Genomic DNA, 18,451 nt, shown 5'->3' on the forward strand with positions numbered 1-18,451 from the left:
CGTACCATGAACCTTAACTTACTATCCCAGGTACTACTGCGTATGAAAGTGACTTAGGACATCTGTTCCTCATGAGCTTTTATTTCAGACTATATATATACACATACACACAGAATATATATATATATACACACACACACACATACACATAGAATAGATTATATATATACATACACATAGGAGATTACATATATTATATATAAATAGGTTACATGTTATAGATCTAAAAAATATATATAACAGAAAATTATATGAGAAATACGTATTATATAAGACAGATTATATATAAATTTTATATAGTATACTATATGTATATTCTATACATAATAAAGATTATGCATATTGTTTATTTATTTATTTGAGAGAGAGAGAGAGAAAGGGCATACACAAGCGGTGGGGGGGAGGGACGGAGGGGGAGGAAGAAGCAGGCTCCCTGCTCAGCAGGGATCCCAACACGGGGTTCAATCCCAGAACCCCGGGATCATGACGTGAGCCGAAGGCAGACACTTAATGAACTGAGCCACCCAGGTGCCCCAAAATTATGCATATTGTAAACAGATTTTACATATTACATATATGATTGTGTGTGTGTGTGTGTGTGTGTGTGTGTGTGTATGTATCTTTGTAAATTAAACTCATACCACAAGACACCCATAGTAAGTGTCTGAGAAAGAGAGAGAGAGAAAAACACCCTGCTCCCCTCGACGGGCACCAACCAGATCTCCGGAGAAGCACAGTTTCAGGATCCTTGCTCTATCTATCAAAGTTCATCAATTTTGGGCACCTGGGTGGCTCAGTCAGTTAAGCGTCTGCCTTCGGCTCAGGTCATGACCCCAGGGTCCCTGGATCGAATCCCACGTCGGGCTCCCTGCTTAGTGGGGAATCTGCTTCTCCCTCCGACCCTCCCCTCTCCTCTCTCATGCTTTCTTTCTCTCAAATAAAATCTTTTTTTTAAAAAGTTCATCAATTTTTTTCAAATATTTAACATAACAAACATAAAATGCTTAGGAATCAAATAAAGACATAAGAATTTATTCAGTTAAGAAAATGCTATGGTATCATTGAAGGCTATATAATCACATGAGAGTAAGTGGTTACAAAGTTTTTCCTTCTCATTGGCTTCAATAAGATCAGAATTACAATCTTATTTTTTAAGTATACCCATATACCTCAATAAAGATGTTTTTTAAAAAGCATATCCATCTTTGAGCAAATCCCAATATCAAACTGCAGACTTACAGAAGATTATAAATTAGTACCCAGTTTACAACAAGATCTCTGAACAGAGACATATTTCCTACGTCATTTAAAGCAAGATTCTAATTGGCAGCAACCCCGTGAGTGAGCTCAGAAGCAGGTCCTCCCCCAGTGAGCTCCATGATGACAGGAGCCTCATGACACACCCTGAGTCACAGGCTCCCAGTGGTGCTGAGCCCAGACTCCTGCCCCACAGAAGCTGTGGGAGAGTAACCGTTGCTGTAAGCCTCCAAGTGATGGGGTAATTTATTACAGGACAACACATAACTAATATAGTTACCCTTCTAAAAATTATGCTAACAATGATGGACAGAGTGCTTATCCTTATTTTAGTTTCTAAATTTCCATTTTAGACTGAAATATTTTTTCTTATACAGAACTGATTTTTTGTTGTACGGATGTCGTAAAAAACTGAATTGAATTCAAGAGAATTTGATGCAAATTTTAAAAAGAAGAAGAAGAAGAGATCAGGACACAAAGAGAGACGCCAGGGCTGGGCCTGTATGGCAGGATGACCACGTAAAGAGGCAGCAAGAAGGTGACTGTGCAGGCCAAGGAGAGTGGCCTCAGATGAAACCAAACCTTCCAGCACCTTGATCTTGAACTTCCAGCCTCCAGAACGGAGAGAAAATAATTTTATGTTGTTAAAGCCAACGACAACAACAATAATACAGGATTCTATTAGAGGGCACATTCTAAGACACAAGATGAGACAAGATCATTGAAAACACATCTGATAAGCTACCAAGGCAGAAGCAACTTGTTCTGGCAACAAGGCAAAGATGCCCACAGCTGATACTGCTCAGAGACAAACTGCCAAAGGAGGCCCAGCAGCACCAGGGTCGGACCTCCTAAAGACGGCCACCAGCGTAGGTTCTCAGGCCCACACGACCGCTCCCAATTCAGAGGAGGAAGCAGAATGGAGGTCACAGGAGTTGGGCTCTGCCATCCACTCCTGGAGCCAGTACCCTCATGACAGAGACGCGCATGCTAATGTCCTGTCCTGAGGCAGGGCTCTGGCCATGCAGACGGAGAGAGGCCAGTGGCATTTCTCCCCTTTCTAAGGGGGTCAGGATACTGTTTGGTGCAGGAGCGCCATGGCGGTCAGCCCAACCCACTGCCTCGCCCCATGCCCCCCGCCACACCTGGACAGACTCTGTCTGTTTCCCAGTTTTGCCTTTTACCTCTAGCATCCCTTTCTGAATCTGTAGTTTCTCAAAAAGCTTCCTTACTCTCAAAGAATGCAAAACCTCCCCACCTCTCAGGATCCCTCCCTTCATCTCAACCAAGATCACCCACCGAGAGAGACAGCACTGAAAACCAGGACAAACAGCAGAATACAAACAAGGTAATTCTACCGGATGGCGCCAAGTAACTGAGAGACACGGAGGTCTGGAAGCGAGAGGAGGTAGAGAGGATACGAGCTCAATACACAAGGAGAAATACCACTGGAAGTGTAACGGCTCCCCTGTTACATGCCGTCACACAATTCATAAAGCCCTTCAGATATCTTACCTGCAACATCCTCCCAACAATCCTTTATCTGTGGTCCCACGACTACGAAGTAGTGGAGCTGGGATGCCTTTGGTCTGAAAAAATTGAGCATTAGCACTTCTCAAAAACCTCTAATTTCTACCAGAATGTCGGTATAATCCATCTCTTCCCATTACATGAATGGCAGTAAAAAAACCCTGGTATCTTTCATCACATTTAGGAAATTACATAACAACGAAAGAATTATAATTAACGCAAGGTCAACTCCAACCTCCGACTGCAGCTACTGTAAACACACCACCCCGACTATCCAGGAGATCGATAAGCAACCCATACATTCCAATATTCCAGAGCCCTCTCCAACAGGAAGTCACAAGGTAGCCTCCACCCCTCTGCCTCGATTTTAAGTCCATTTCCTCCAGACCTCTGCCCTATAGACCATATAACTACCCACTATTCATAACACCCTCGCTTACTCCTCATTTTAAAAAGTCTAAGTTTAGTTTTTTAATCTTAATCATAAACACAGTGTGTTTCACACTAGCTTCTTAAACCAGCACTGTCGTTAACTCAACATCTTCAACACTTTGAACAGACAGGAAAAAGCAAAGGAAAAAAGGCAGTCAGTTTTCACTCAGCATTTCCTCTGCATTTTGCATCCCATCTGCAGCTGGCCACAAGGGAAGACTGATTAAGGGAAAGTGGAAATATGGCATTCTCTCTTTATGACATCTCCTCGAAGGCAGGAGGCATCAAGAACAAAGCGTTAGTCTCTCTAACCCCACACTTCCCATCTCAGAGAAAAGAGAGGGAGGGCAGGGCAGGTGAAACCCAGTCCACACAAAACCAGCTAGCAGATGGTGGGTCAGAGGGCACGAGGGAGCTGGAATGCTTCTCACAACAAGTGGGTAATCTGAAGGATGACGAGGGCAAGAAGGCTTAATCAAGCCTGGAGCACTTAGAGACTTTCCTTAAATTTACTACAATCCTTATTACTCAGTTATGCTCACTTTGGGAAAATTCACCAAGATCCCAACATGATTTGTCCTCTTTATATTCAGTAAAAAGATTTTTTTTTTAATACTCCTTACTTAGCAAATCTCAAAAGGAAAAAAGTCTCCAAATCAAGCTCTACTTTCTCCTATGACAGGAGAAAAAGATCACCTCTTTACTTCTCAACAGTGAAAAATGGAGAAACAAAGAATTCCTTATGGTTGGCTAGATAGTACAAAAACAGGATAGAGAACAAAGATCCAGCCAACCATAGCTCCGGATAAAGATGCAGAACAGCAATGGAGACAGAAAACAGGAGGGACTTGGAAACAAACCCTGACGAACACAGAGGAAAACTATTCAGGCTGACCTACACCATCAGGGGAAAAGAGCATATGGAGTTGATGATAAAAGGAGTAAACTGTGACTTTTTTTTTTTTTCAGGACATTAAAGACAGATTTTAATTTTAGAGTCTTAATCATGTGAAACATAACTGAGCAGCTATCAGACTAAGAGGGAAAAAATGGTTAACAGTTTACATAAGACCTAACATACACCAGGTGCGGTGCCGAGTCTTCCCAGCATTTCAAGCTCACAACTAAATTTAAGGCGGAGATTTTATTGCCCTCATTTTACAGATGAGAAAGCTGAGGTTCAGAACATTTACGAAAACAGTTCAGAAAAACTCTGAAGTAACAATTAGGTGAAAAGGAAGAGAGAGAGTTGAAGAGAAGGAAGAAGGCAAGTCTCTCAGAATGAAGCCCCGAACCTAACAACTAATAATTTTAGATTTCTGAACTCTAAGAATTTTAGAGCTAACAGGGACCTTGAGAATCAACTCACTTACCGTGGAAAGAAGAAGAAAAAGGAGTAAATAACATTTCAACACATTTCCCCCAACCTCTCTTTTTCATTCAACAGCTGTCAACAAATGTTTGCTGAGTGTCTACTATGTGTTAGGGCATCTTTAAAATTCTAATCAATCATCTCCTTTAACTTTCCACCTAAAAGACCTAAATAATGTACATGGGTACACAGTTATTCTTTCTTTCTTCAATCTGCCCAGGTAGATGTACCAAAAAGTGCATCAACTATTTGTTAATGAAGCATCAAATATAAGCTCCAAGTCCTAGGAAAAGTAAAAATTCTACAGAAATTTTCATACTGGAGCACCTGGCTGGCTCAGTTGGAAGAACATGCTATTCCCTTGATCTCAGGGTCAGGAGTTTCAGCCCCATGTTGGGTGTAGAGATTGCTTAAATAAATAAAACTTAAAGAAAAAAAAGAAAGAAAGAAAGAAGGAAATTTTCAGGGCACCTGGGTGGCTTGGTCAGTTGAATGACCGGACTCTTGGTTTCGGCTCAGGTAATGATCTCAGGGTCATGAGACTGAGCCCTACATCGGGCTCCAGGCTCAGCAAGGAGTCTGCTTGAGATTCGCTCTCTCCCCCTGCCCCTCCTACCGCTCACACACTCACTCTCTGAATAATAAAATCTTAAAAATAAAAAAAAAATTAGAGAAAAAGAAATTTTCATACTAAAAAAAAAAAAAAAAAAATCCTGGTACCATCACAGCCTTCCAAGAGTCTTTTACTTCAGTCAAACAAGGACCATGTGTATGACCCTGTCCCAGAATTAATCACAGTCCACTGATGGTCATTTGTATTAACAAGATTCATAATGTTTTAACATACGATTCTGATGAGAACAAGAACTTCCTGGCTTTTCCAGAGGACTCCTTGGGGACTAAATCAGGTTTAATTTTCTTAATTATGGAAAAAAGGAACTAAATTCAATTCCAAATTGCTTAGACTTTACACTTCCAGGGAGGATGGTCATCTCTCTTCCTCTCTCTCTGTCTCTCTCTCTCTCTCTCTCTCTCACACACACACACAAATAACATGGTTTTTGCAAAACTCCAAAATTATTCTGAGTCTCCTGATTTAAACACAGGAAAATAGATTTAATGCCCCAAAATAAAAAGTTAGCAAAATTAAATTTACCACTTCCACATCCATCCAGCAAATGAAAAATTATCACCATCATTAAACAAAATAATCAGCTCATTTCCACCAAACCATATCTCTACTACCTTTTTCTCTTCGGTTGTGAAAGCTTCTTTGACCCTGACAGTTTCACTGAAAATACAAATTTTATATTTCCCTAAATTTACTTAAGGTAAGGATGCTTGGCTGGCTCAGTCAGTAGAGCATCCGACTCTTGATCTCAGGGTTGTGAGTTTGAGCCCCATGTCAGGTGTAGAGATTACTTTAAAAATAAAACACGGGGTGCCTGGGTGACTCAGTGGGTTAAGCATCTGACTCTTGATTTTGGCTCAGATCACGATCCCAGGGTCACGGTGCTCCCTGCTCAGTGTGGAGTCTGCTTGAGATTCTCTCCTTCTCCTTCTGCCCTTCTCCCTGCTTGTATACTCTCTCACTCTCTCTCTAAAAATAAATTTTAAAATAAATAAAACAAAACTTTTTAAGAGTTTATTTAAGGTGGACTTTCATTTTTGTTATTTTCAGTAGGGATCCTCTAAACATTGAAAATATTTATAAATTAGCAAATGAAAATGTTTTTAAACTTTATTCTTAAAATCATCATAATAAAGAGCATCTACAAAAACATTTACAACTAACATTACACTTACTGGTGAAGACTGAATCATTTCTACCCAAGACCAGGAACAAGCCGGGGCACCTGGGTGGCTCAGTCGTTGGGCGTCTGCCTTCCGCTCAGGTCATGATCTCAGGGTCCTAGGATCTAGCCCCGCATCGGGCTCCCTGCTCCGCGGGGGGCCTGCTTCTCCCTCTCTCACTCCCCCTGCTTGTGTTCCTTCTCTAGCTGTCTCTCTCTGTGTCAAATAGATAAATAAAATCTAAAAAAAAAAAAAAAAAGACCAGGAGCAAGCCAACATTGTCTTGGAGGTACCAGCCGATGTGATAAGGCAGTAAAAATTGGTTAGATGACCCAGCCAGGATTCAAACGTGGGACTCACACACTGTCATATGCTCTGAGGCAGAAGCTCCATGAAGCAGCAGCTGTAAAAAGGCTTCTTTCAATTCTTTTTTTTTATTCACTCAGTTGCAGGAATATAGCAAACATCCAAATGAAGATAAATGAAGATATCCAAATGGAATCTAACAACACTGGACCCACAAGAGAGGTCCCAACTAGAAGTGTATTAACGGGGCAGAAAGGGAGATGTATAAATGGTAGCTGAAAGCAGGGGCAAAAATATGATTATTCTAAAAGGACAAAGAGGACCAGGGATGGTCTGCTAAGGAGATCATCATCTTATGACAGTGGGAAGAAGATGGAGAATCCAAAGGGCAACAGGAAAGGAATGACAAACAAAGAAGGAAGAAAGCCACGAGAAAGGGGCTAGGCCAGAGCTGATGGCAGCAGATGCTTCAAGGACGAGAAAAGAGACAAGAGTGTTCAAGGAAACAGAGCTACTCTAAAAAAGATGTACATGAAGGGCACCTGAGTGGCTCAGTCGGTTAAGCATCTGCCTTCGGCTCAGGTCGTAATCCCAGGGTCCTGGGATCGAGTCCCGCACTGGGCTCCCTGCTTGGCTTCTCCTTCTCCCACTGCCCCTGCTTGTGTTCCCTCTCTTGCTGTGTCTCTGTCAAATAAATGGATAAAATCTTAAAAAAAAAAAAAAAAAATGATCAGAATAAGAATGATAAATATTAAAAAAAAAAAAAGATGTACATAAGAACAATCTCTCGGGCAAAATTTCTTTTTCTGAGTATAACTCATACCTGGCATAGTTCTTTTTTAAAGAAGCTAAGTCTTTCTATCCTTAAACGTCTTTGTTATCTTTAAACCTGAACACTTGCTTTGTTTCTACTCTGGATTTCAGAACCAAAGAGCTATACCAATTACAAGATGAGGGAATATTATAACATAGATATTTTTAAGCCACTCATATTATAGACTACAGATAAAATATAGCCTTATACTTTTGAGCAACATTATTTTTTTCATTGATGCCCTGGAAGGGAAGCCAGCTGCCCTCCAGGAAGTAAGAGTATAAAACTTAGGGGCACCCAGGTGGCTCAGTTGGTTAAGCATCTGACTCTTGATCTCTGCTCGGGTCTAGATCTTAGGGTCATGAGTTCAAGCCCCATGTTGGGCTCCATGCTGGGTGTAGAGCCTACTAAATTAAAAAAAAAAAAGGGGGGGGGGGATAAAACTTAACCAGGGCTCCTGGTAACAACACAAAACTTGGTCTCTCTGGGCTGCCTTCCAACAGGGCTTAGGCAGGGCTGCAGAGGTCCTGAGGCCATCACTGTGACAATGAATAGACATGTACGCAAAATGGGACCCAGCTGTATTACCTTATTCCCAATAACTAGGAAGGGAACCATAAGACCTGGGAACAAGGAAAATCAAAACCAATTTTACCAGATGTGTTTAATGTACAAGATAGCAGTCACACAATGCAAGGCACCATCATGGCCAATACAGAGAGGAAATGCAAATGAGCTATGGTCCTGGAATCTCAAACTACAATAACATAACACATAGTTATTTTCTGTGTAAAGACAGAAAATATTAGACCAAAATTATTTTAGTCTATATTCAACACAAATGTTTAAAAAAAAGTCTCCTGGTTCACTGCTCCTTCCCATTCGACAGACAGCTGCATCTTCTGGTACAGTGCCAACCACATCCCCAAGACGTGACGGTGAAGGTTGGAATAAATGGATTCAACTGTATCGGGCTCCTTTTAACTCTGGCAAAGTGGATATTATTGCCATCAATGACCCCTTCGTTGACCTGAATTTACATAGTCTACATGTTCAGTATGATTCCACCCACAACAAATTCAACAGCACAGTCAAGGCTGAGAACAGGAAACTTGTCATCAACGGAAAGCCCATGTCTCCATCTTCCAGTAGTGAGATCCTGCCAACTTCAAATGGGGTGACGCTGGTGCTACGTTGTGGAGTCCACTGAGGGCTTCACCACCAAGGAGAAGGCTGGGGCTCACTTGAAGGGTGAGGCCAAAAGGGTCATCATCTCTGCCCCCTCTGCTAATGCTCCACGTTTATGATGGGCGTGAACCATGAGAAGTATGACAACTCCCTCAAGATTGTCGGCAAGAGCTCCTGCTTGGCCCCTGTGGCTACGGTCATCTCTGACAACTTTGGCATTGTGGAGGACTCATGACCACAGTCTACACCATCGCTGCCACCCAGAAGACTGTGGATGGCCCCTCTGGGAAGCTATGGTGTGATGGCTGAGGGGATGTCTAGAACATCATCCTTGCTTCTCCTGGCACCACCAAGGCTCTAGACAAGGTCATCCCTAAGCTGAACAGGAAGCTGATTGGCATGCCTTCAGTGTCCTCACCCCCAACACGTCAATCACAGATCTGACCCGCCCCTGGGAAAAAGCTGCCAAATAGGATGACATCAAGAAGGTGGTGAAGCAGGCACTGGAGGGCCTCTTTAAGGGCATCCTGGGCTACACTGGGGACCAGGTTGTCTCCTGTGACTTTAACAGTGACACCCACTCTTCCACCTCTGATGCTGGGGCTGGCATTGGCTACTGCTGTAGCCAATGAACTTGGCTACAGCAACCGGGTGGTAGACCTTATGGTCCACGTGGCCTCCAAGGAGTAAAATGCCCCTGGCACCAGCCCCAGTGAGGGCAAGAGGAAGAGAGAGGCCCTCAGCTGCTGGGGAGTCCTTGCCCCAACTCATCCCCCAACACACTGAGAATCTCCTGACCTCCACACAAGTTCCATCCCAGACCCCTGAATGAGGGAAGGGGCTTGGGGAGCCCTACCTTGTCATGTACTATCAATAAAGTATACTGTACCCCCCCCAAAAAAAGGTCTCCTGCATCCTCAAGAGGTACAGAGTGCAGACACAAAGAAAACAAATCCTAATTGCCCTCAGCAAATTCTCTCTGAATTACTTTGGCAGATGCCTCAATTCTCTATTTAATTTTCTTGTGTGTGGACAGGGATTTAAGGATTAATACCACACAGGACATAGATTACTATCAGCATCTGTATTTTTCAAATGTAAACCCACTGCGTGGTCTATTCCGGGTACACGTGGTGAGTGGGTGGTGGGGAAAGGGTCACCATGGCATCCTTCCAAACTGTTGTTCACAGAACAACAGGCTCGCACAGGCTTAAGACATGTACGTAACAAAGTGAAAACACAGAAACAATGAGGAAAACATTTTGCCAAAATGGCTTATACTGTTCAACCTAAACATTTCCCTTCTCTCATTAGTGCAAGCCCTCTCACTGAATTACTCATGTTCCCCCCTACATACCTTCCATATGCTATAAAGTATATTTTATATTTTGAGAGGCTCTTCTATCGTTTACCTAGTATTTACAGGAGCAGTGAATTTTCTACCTCAATTAGTTGCCCCTGGTTTCACTCTACACACCTTCCGAATATGAATTTAACTTTTCATAGGTTCCTCAAATTAAAGATACAACATGATACTAATTCCCAGAAGTTTTCTTTACTCTCAGTTCCACCCAAAAGTGAGAAAAATGAGTAAGATCACTGAAATTAGTAATGTTATATGTTAATCTTTAAGTATCTGACACAGAAATCGGATACATTTAGTTCCTTTTATTTAGGCTCTGCAGTTGGTTCAGTTTTTTTTTTTTTAAGATTTTATTTATTTATTTGAGAGAGAGAGAATGAGTGATAGAGAGCATGAGAGGGAAGAGGGTCAGAGGGAGAAGCAGACTCCCTGCTGAGCAGGGAGCCCGATGTGGGACTCGATCCCGGGACTCCAGGATCATGACCTGAGCTGAAGGCAGTCGCTTAACCAACTGAGCCACCCAGGCGCCCGCAGTTGGTTCAGTTTTAAAAGAAAGTCACAATAATATCCAGATGAACCACCTCTTCATTTTCAAAAACAAAAAACTCTGTAATCCGAGACAACTAATAAAAAAAAACAAAAGCTGGAGACAAACTATAAAATAGAAAAAAAGTATTTAAAAATATCAGCAACATGTGCACCTGGCTGGCTTAGTTGGTAGAACATGTGACTCTTGATCTTGGGTTGTAAATTCAAGCGACACACTGGGCACAGAGCTTACTTTAAAAAAATGAAAAAAAATCAGCAACGGTGACTGAATCATTTACAAAGGCACACCTGGATTTGTCTTGACTAATTCTAATATATACCTAACACATACAGGTGCACAAATGTATTTAGCCTTTTAAAAAACCAAATGACAGGGGGCAGCTGGGTGGCTCAGTGGAATGACCATCCCACTTTTGATCTGAGCTCAGGTCATGATCTCAGGGTCACGGTGGTCAAGCCCCACTTTAGCTCCTCTATGCTCAGAGGGAGACTGCTTGAGATTCTCTCTCTCCCTCTCCCTCTGCCCCTCCTCATCCAGCCCCACTCCGTACACGTGCATGCACTCTCTCTCTCTCTCTCTCTCTCAAAATAAATAAATCTTTTTAAAGAACAACAACAACAATCGACAGGACAATTAAGTCACACCTTTAATTAGCTAATTTAATTAGCAGAGAGAGGTATTTATGAAAGTGCATTTTCATATTGGGGTTTTGGGTACACCACCAAAGGGTTGAATACACTAGAAGGCATCCTGTGAATACCAACTGTGTGGCATTTTAATCCTAAAATTTGTATGGAACCAGAAAAGAACCCAAACCACCAGCGGATGCCCCCAAAGCTGGGGGCATCACAATGCCTGACTTCCAGCTCTATTACAAAGCTGTGATCATCAAGACAGCATGGTGTTGGCACAAAAACAGACACATAGATCAATGGAACAGAATCGAGAGCCCAGAAATGGACCTTCAACTCTACGGTCAACTAATCTTCAACAAATCAGCAAAGAATATCCAATGGAAAACAGTCTCTTCAACAAATGGTGTTGGGAAAATTGGACAGCCACATGCAGAAGAATGAAACTGGACCATTCTCTTACACCATACACAAAGATAAACTCAAAATGGATGAAAGGCATTTCATGAAAATTCATAACCATATATAACAAAGGAATAACAATACTCAGGGAGGACAAAGACCCTCATGGGACCTCATTCTACCAAAACCATGAATGCATTCTCAAATTTTAAACTTTATGGCTATTAGGCATCATTACCATGCAAGAAACTTTCTTACCTACTATTCCCCAGGTCTTCTAACAAGAGGCAGGAGAGACCTCAATCCAAACACAGGGACTCTCTAAAATGAAAGATTTAATCTCATTATCTAGAACTATAGAATCGCCCTTGTTGAGCCATAAGCTCAGGGCAGGGCACTTACCAAAAGTATTTATAGTGAACAACACAGTCCAAAAATCTAACGTCCACACTTAATAGAAAAATAGCCTTCTTCCAAGATCTACTCCACATAAGTGAGGGAAATTAGCACACACGGTCCTTCCACAATCACGAGGGATGGGCGGACTTTCCACACAGCGGTAGCCAACGCCTGAGCAGACGGCCCCTCAGCAGTGGGGTGAACGTGACCAGGAGGCTTGTGCTTTGGAAGCAGAATAAATGCAGAGATGGTCAGCTAATTCCTTCTTACAGCTAGCCATGGTCACATCCTTAGTGAGCACTGTCTGCCAACTTCCAGCTCTCCAGGTCATGGTAACAAAACGTAAGCAGCCATCACAAGACTTTCAAAATCAAGTTTACCAAAAGGAGGAAGTTCAGTTTTAACTTTAACACCCTAAGCCACTTCCCTTGTTTTCTGGGGGAAAGGCCCTAAGATCCATCACAGCTTGGCCAGGAAATAGTTGAGGCATAAAGTGTTTTCCCTCTTACATGAAATGATATTCCAGAAAATTCTTGCACCAGGGGCAGTGGGGCTTGGGGGGAAGGTCACTCTCCTCTTATCCCTGGATCACCCTCATTACCTGTGCACCCCAGCCATCTTCCCTGCCTCACCTCCCACGTTTGATCGTTCATCCCACCAGCCGCCAGCCTATCAGGCTTCCTCCATCTCAAGCGCACCAATTTAAGAAAGTTATCATAAAGTAATATGGAAATCATTTCAAGCCCACTTGCTTCTATGGGTGATAAACTATGAGACTTTCAAAGGACAGCAAATCCTTGTTCCACACAGTTCCTGAATACAGAAAAAGCTGTAAAGCTTACCGATTCATCTCAGGAACCCTAATGCAGCAATCAAGAAATGAGGAATGAATATTGTTCCTCCTTTAATGGATATCAACTTAGACAATCAAATCCATTGGAATTATTAAGCAAGTGCAGTAAGGGCACCATATAACGAATATACAAAATGAGTAAGCTTATTAGTGATAACCACTTAAAAATTGAGGGGAAAAATCCTTTTTTATCACCTGCAAAAATTACTTAAAAACTAGGAAGCAAATAACAATGCATAATATTCATATTTAAAAACTATAAAACTTTTACTAAAGGCATAAAAGATCTAAAAAATTCTGCAATATTCTATGTTCCTTGGTAGGGAGATTCAAATCAACAGGTCAATTCTTAAATTGCTACATGTTCAGTGCAATCCCGAATAGGTTTTTAGAACAATGTAATAGGCTGATTCTAAGGTTCATCTAGAAGAATAACTTTGTAGAGTAGCCAAGTGGAAGTATTCTGAGAAAAAAAAATAACAGGGGAGTATCTGCCCCATCAGGTAGCAAAATATTTTGTAAAGTTACACTAATTTTAATAGTTTGCTACCGAACAGAAATATTCAAAGTCCAGACAGAGATACAAGTTACACAGAGGTTTAGAATACGATAAAGGTGGCATTCCAAGTAAGTAGAGGAAAGATCAGTGCTGTTGCAACTGATGTTTGATCAAGTTTTTTTTTCTTGCCAACCCACTGCTCTGTCGTGGGGTTTCCCAGTGCGTAAAACCAGCAGTACAAGAGTGTCTCCTAAATCACACAGGCTGCCAAAGCCAAAAAGTGTGTGTGAGCGTCCTAGAGCTTCTCACCGAGTCCCTAACAAAGGGTGAGCCCACACTTGAACCAAGCCAGAATCAGTCAGATATTTCAACTTTCAAGTTCTCATGGGAGAACCAAGACACCGCCTCTCTACGTCCAGAGGCTGGCACCAGGGCCAAGGGGCCACACAGACTGTCATGTGAGTCATGGATGAGTCAGCCCCTCAGAGCCTGCCAGCCCCCGCCTGAATACATCCACTTCTAGCATGTAGCCTCTTTGTTACAAAAACATTGCCAACCCCACCTGGTGTTCTGTAATAGAACACGGAGGAGCAACCACAGTGAATCTTGCAAAGAAAAGTAATTGCATAGCATTAAAACGTTCTACCCCCACAATGATTGGGGGGGGGGGAGTGAGAAACTCTCAATTCCTGTTGCAAAAGGATGATTCTTAATGAGAACTTGGAAGAACTTGGGGAAAGCATGTCAGAAATGATGCCAAGATCATTTGTATTTGCTGAGGAGTAAATAAAGATTTTTATCATGTGAAATTCTGAACATGTCCCCGAGGGGAATACTGTTTAGCATTTTATGATGTGACAGCTCACCCAGGTCTTAAATATTCCTCTCGTTAGTAGGCCTTTTTTATCCAGCATCTAGCCAAAGCCATGTATAGCACTTCCAGAAGACAAAGCGAAATGCCTGGATAGAAGCTGTTTTGTGTTTCCACAGAGAAATCCAACCTATCATTATCAGAGCTCCAGCAGGGTGACAAGGCACCTCTGAGCAAGAAAGAATGGTTAAAGAACCCTATTGCATTTCTAAGACGGGATTACTGAGACATATATAGAGACCAATTAATGTTCGACGTTCTGAGTTCTCAGAACTGCCAGAAGGGGCTTGCATCCAGCCACTCAATACCGAAAGATCCAAGCACTTTTCAGAAGGCTCCAAAGTCTTCCTCCCTTGCTTCTGGCCTGTGGAAATGGGGGTGGGGTGGAGGGGAGTGGAGAGGCAGAGGGGCAGGAAGATGCTCACAGCATTTGGGTATGTGTATTGAAAATACATTTTTTAATAGGACTGGCAACACTGGCAGGTACTAGTCTGACTTCGGTGGTCAAAGACACATATTTTCAAGTCAACTGATTTTAACTTTGATGAAAAACTATCATGATGGGCATGAGTACACATTAAATAAAAAATAAACTTCTTTAAAAAAAAAAAAAAAAACCCACACAGTTTCTATGGGATGCTAGACAACTAAGAGGACACTGGTAGTACAAGCTGAGTGTCCGAGCACTTCATTCTTCCAGATCTGTCTCTCAATCCATGTATGACAAGTGCTGAGACCTGTAAATGTCTACGGTCCTAACTTGGAGACTTCTGCATTCCCCACTCGGCCAGTGCAAGACACAAAAGCACAAAGAAAGTCAGGGCCATTTGCTTAGTAAAATGAAATCCTATCTTGGCTCTCCTATGATTTCATTTGCTTTTTATAGCTTGGCTTTCCAACACAGTAATTGCTTTCTTTTTTTAAAGACATGGATTTACACCACATTTGAGTGTCCCTATATATAGGTTTCAGGCTACTATAATAGCAACCTCACAAGATCCACCCTTAAAGACCTAAATATAACAACAATTTAGGAATAGGGCCTGCTCTTCCTATAAAGCAAAAATATTAAAATCATCAAAGATAACCTGCCCAACCGCCACCAGAAGACAATTCCTAAACCCAGTTGTTATGACATCCTCAGAAAAAAATGCACAATTTCTTCCAGGAAACTTGTGGTCTGCGAATTCTATAAGATTTAAAAAAAAAAAAAAATTACATCATGTTTCGTTTCTGTTAGCTCTTATAATCTCCGGTTCAAATATTGGTACTTGAACCTTACAGTTAGAAAAGCAGTTATTCTAGACTGCTTAGAATTCTCGGAATTCAGTTCTGTTCTTCAGTTACTTACGTCCTACGTCCTACGAAAGTGGCCACAAGTACTTTACCCCGAACCATGAAGGTGCAGGTAACAACATGGTACAGTCCAAAAACTCAAGTGCTTTGGAATCAGACCAGGTCAAAACCCAGCTGCAGGGCTTACCTTGCTGACCTCCACGAGCCCACGTCCTTGTCTGCGGACTGGGAGGGAATCCCTTCCGTAGCGCTCGGAGTCGAAGGACGTGGCTAGAGGAGGGCCCTGCTGGGCACCCTGGCGTCGGCAGGCTCCTACAAAGTCACCTAGGTGACGGATGTCCCTGACGACGACGCAGGTTTTGGAATACTCTCTTCCTTCTCTTCATTTCTCAGAGGAAGAAAAGCAAGGGCCAGAGACATTATGTCCAAACCAACAATCTGCAGCTGGGTCAACGGTGTCGGGGGCAGGCAATCGAGGCTTCTAGTTTGATTAGGATGTCTAAGCACGATGAACAAAAGCACAAAAACATCCGGGTCCACAAGGGGCTCGACCACCAAGGATGGCAGGCTGTCTCATGATTGCTGAGTGTGTGCAGAAATAAGAACTTTCCCCCCAAGAGAAGGCCTCCAAGGGACGATGGGTAACAGCTGCTTTAGGCAACTTTCCAGTATCTCCTCATCGTTGCCTGGCCACCTGAGGCCATTCACTGAGACGGCTGCCCACAACAGCTCAGGGCTGCAAGAGCAACAGGATGCACAAAAGCGTACAAATCCAACCTGCACTAGATCCCACGGGACAGAGGTTCACTGCGGAATGACAGACTCTTGGCTGTTAAAAGGCAAATCCTCGTAAAAATTCATCTGCTTCAAATCAAAAAGGGCCCTCACATCCACCCCTCAACAATCTGCATCTTGGCAGACTTTGCACCTCAGATTTCACTTCAGGTGGAGACGTGGCTTCAAGAGTCAGGTGCCGGGTACGGGCAGCCCCTACCACTGAGATGCTCCCCCCGGGGCTCCCCCCGGGCTCCTCCACAGTCCACTTCCTGAAGCAGCTGGAAGTAAATCCAAGTCAAATTCAGACATCTGAACAAAGAGGAAAGGATTACAGATTTCAAGAGGAAGTAAAATTCATTTGCCAGGAAAAAAACAGAATGGAACTGGGTTCCTCCTTCTCTCTTGGTGCCCTAGTTTGAAAAACCACCTCATCAAAACAGAAGCCAGAAATGAGGAAACCTAAGACGGGTATGAAAACGCATTCACTTTATACACATCCCCAGCTGCAAAGCCAAAACCAAACCCAGGACATGACACAAGCAAGCCTGGTAACACTTTACTCAACACCATCATCAGTTGTAACGTTCTCTAACGAGAGCCTATATTTAAGCAGTGACCATACTCTTGACTTCAGTAAGCTTTACCCTCTCGTAACTCAAGGGATTTGACAACAGACATCGTATGGCTTCTGCAATGGCCCAAGCAACGCTCCCTCCAAGGTGGGAGCTGTACTAACACAACTCAGGCGTCCCGGTCGTTGGTGAGTCTCTCATTAGCATTAAATGAGTCAGAGATGATGTCAAGGAGCTCTTGGAGAACAAGACGGGCACCCGTGTCTGCACAGCAAGCCCAACAATGTGTAAATATGGTCAGCTTTCTACAACTGCTGCTAGAGAGCTCACCATCTCTGCCCCTTTCCCCTTTATCTCATTTTCTTCTCAAATGATTTTGTAGAAAATTTTGAAGTTTTGAGAGCTATGCTGAGATAAAAACAGAGAGGGAGACAAACCGTAAGAGACTCTTAACCACAGGAATTAAACTAAGGTTTGCTGCAGGGGAGGTGAGTCGGGGGCTGGGGTAACAGGGTGATGGGCATGAAGGAGGGCACACGACGTGATGAGCACTGGGTGTTATGTAAGACTGATGAATCACTGACTTCTATCTCTGAAACTAATAATACACTACATGTTAACTAAATCGAATTTAAATTAAAAAAATAAAAATAAATGGTAGAATTAAAAAAAAAATAAAACAAGACTAGGGAGGTCATTTTCATAAGCTCCTCTAGACTGATAATACAATAGGCGAGGAAAGTAAAAGCAAAAGTTACCAAGCATGATTCTGCAGATTTTACTAACTGGTCATTAAAATGACAGCTGCCAGGGATGGGTGGTGAGGGATGGGTCTTCAGCTGAACCACCGTTGTCAACTCCTGCACCTCACACAGCACTGATGGGTGTTATGTGTTAGATAGGGGAATAAGTGAATGACCAGACTGCATCGTTCAGGCAACAATGACAGTGGAGAGACTTGAATTTCAGTCCTAACCTTTGACCAGGACAAGTTCCATGACAAGATATATGGTGGTCAAGTCACTTAACCTAGCAGGAAATGTTTATCTATTTAAATGAGATTAACTAAATGGATGATATCAAATGACACTCCTTAGATTCCATAAATTCTTATTATCTAAACCTGGTTATACCACCACTTCACACCTATGAGAATAGCTACTATTTAAAAAAAAGAACAAGTGTTGGTGAGGTTGTAAAGAAATTGGGACCCCTGTGCATTGCTGGTGGGAATGTAAAATGGCGCAGCCATTGTGGAAAACAATATGGCTGTTCCTCAAAAATTTAAAAACAATTACCATATGATGCGGCAATTTCCCTTCTAAGCATATACCCAGAAGAACTAAAAGCAGTATCTCAAAGACCTATGTGCACTCGTGTTCACAGCAGCATTGTTCACAATAGCCAAAAGGTGGAAAAATCCAAGTGTCTATGTATGGATACACAAGATGTGGTACATCCATACAACAGAATATTATCCAGCCCTAAAAAGGAAGAAAATTCTGACCCATGCTATACACCAGAGATGAGTCTTGAGGACATTA

General features: G+C 42.5%; 1 pseudogene; it reads left to right on the plus strand.

The window, feature by feature from the left end:
- Positions 1–2,354: 2,354 nt before the first annotated feature.
- LOC114209222 (glyceraldehyde-3-phosphate dehydrogenase pseudogene) lies at positions 2,355–9,383 on the plus strand (annotated as a pseudogene).
- The last annotated feature ends 9,068 nt before the right edge of the window (positions 9,384–18,451 follow it).

The sequence above is a fragment of the Eumetopias jubatus genome, unplaced genomic scaffold (genome assembly GCF_037043125.1).
Source record: "Eumetopias jubatus isolate StellerSeaLion01/CBP00866 unplaced genomic scaffold, mEumJub1_p1.0 scaffold_6, whole genome shotgun sequence".
Taxonomy (NCBI): domain Eukaryota; kingdom Metazoa; phylum Chordata; class Mammalia; order Carnivora; family Otariidae; genus Eumetopias; species Eumetopias jubatus.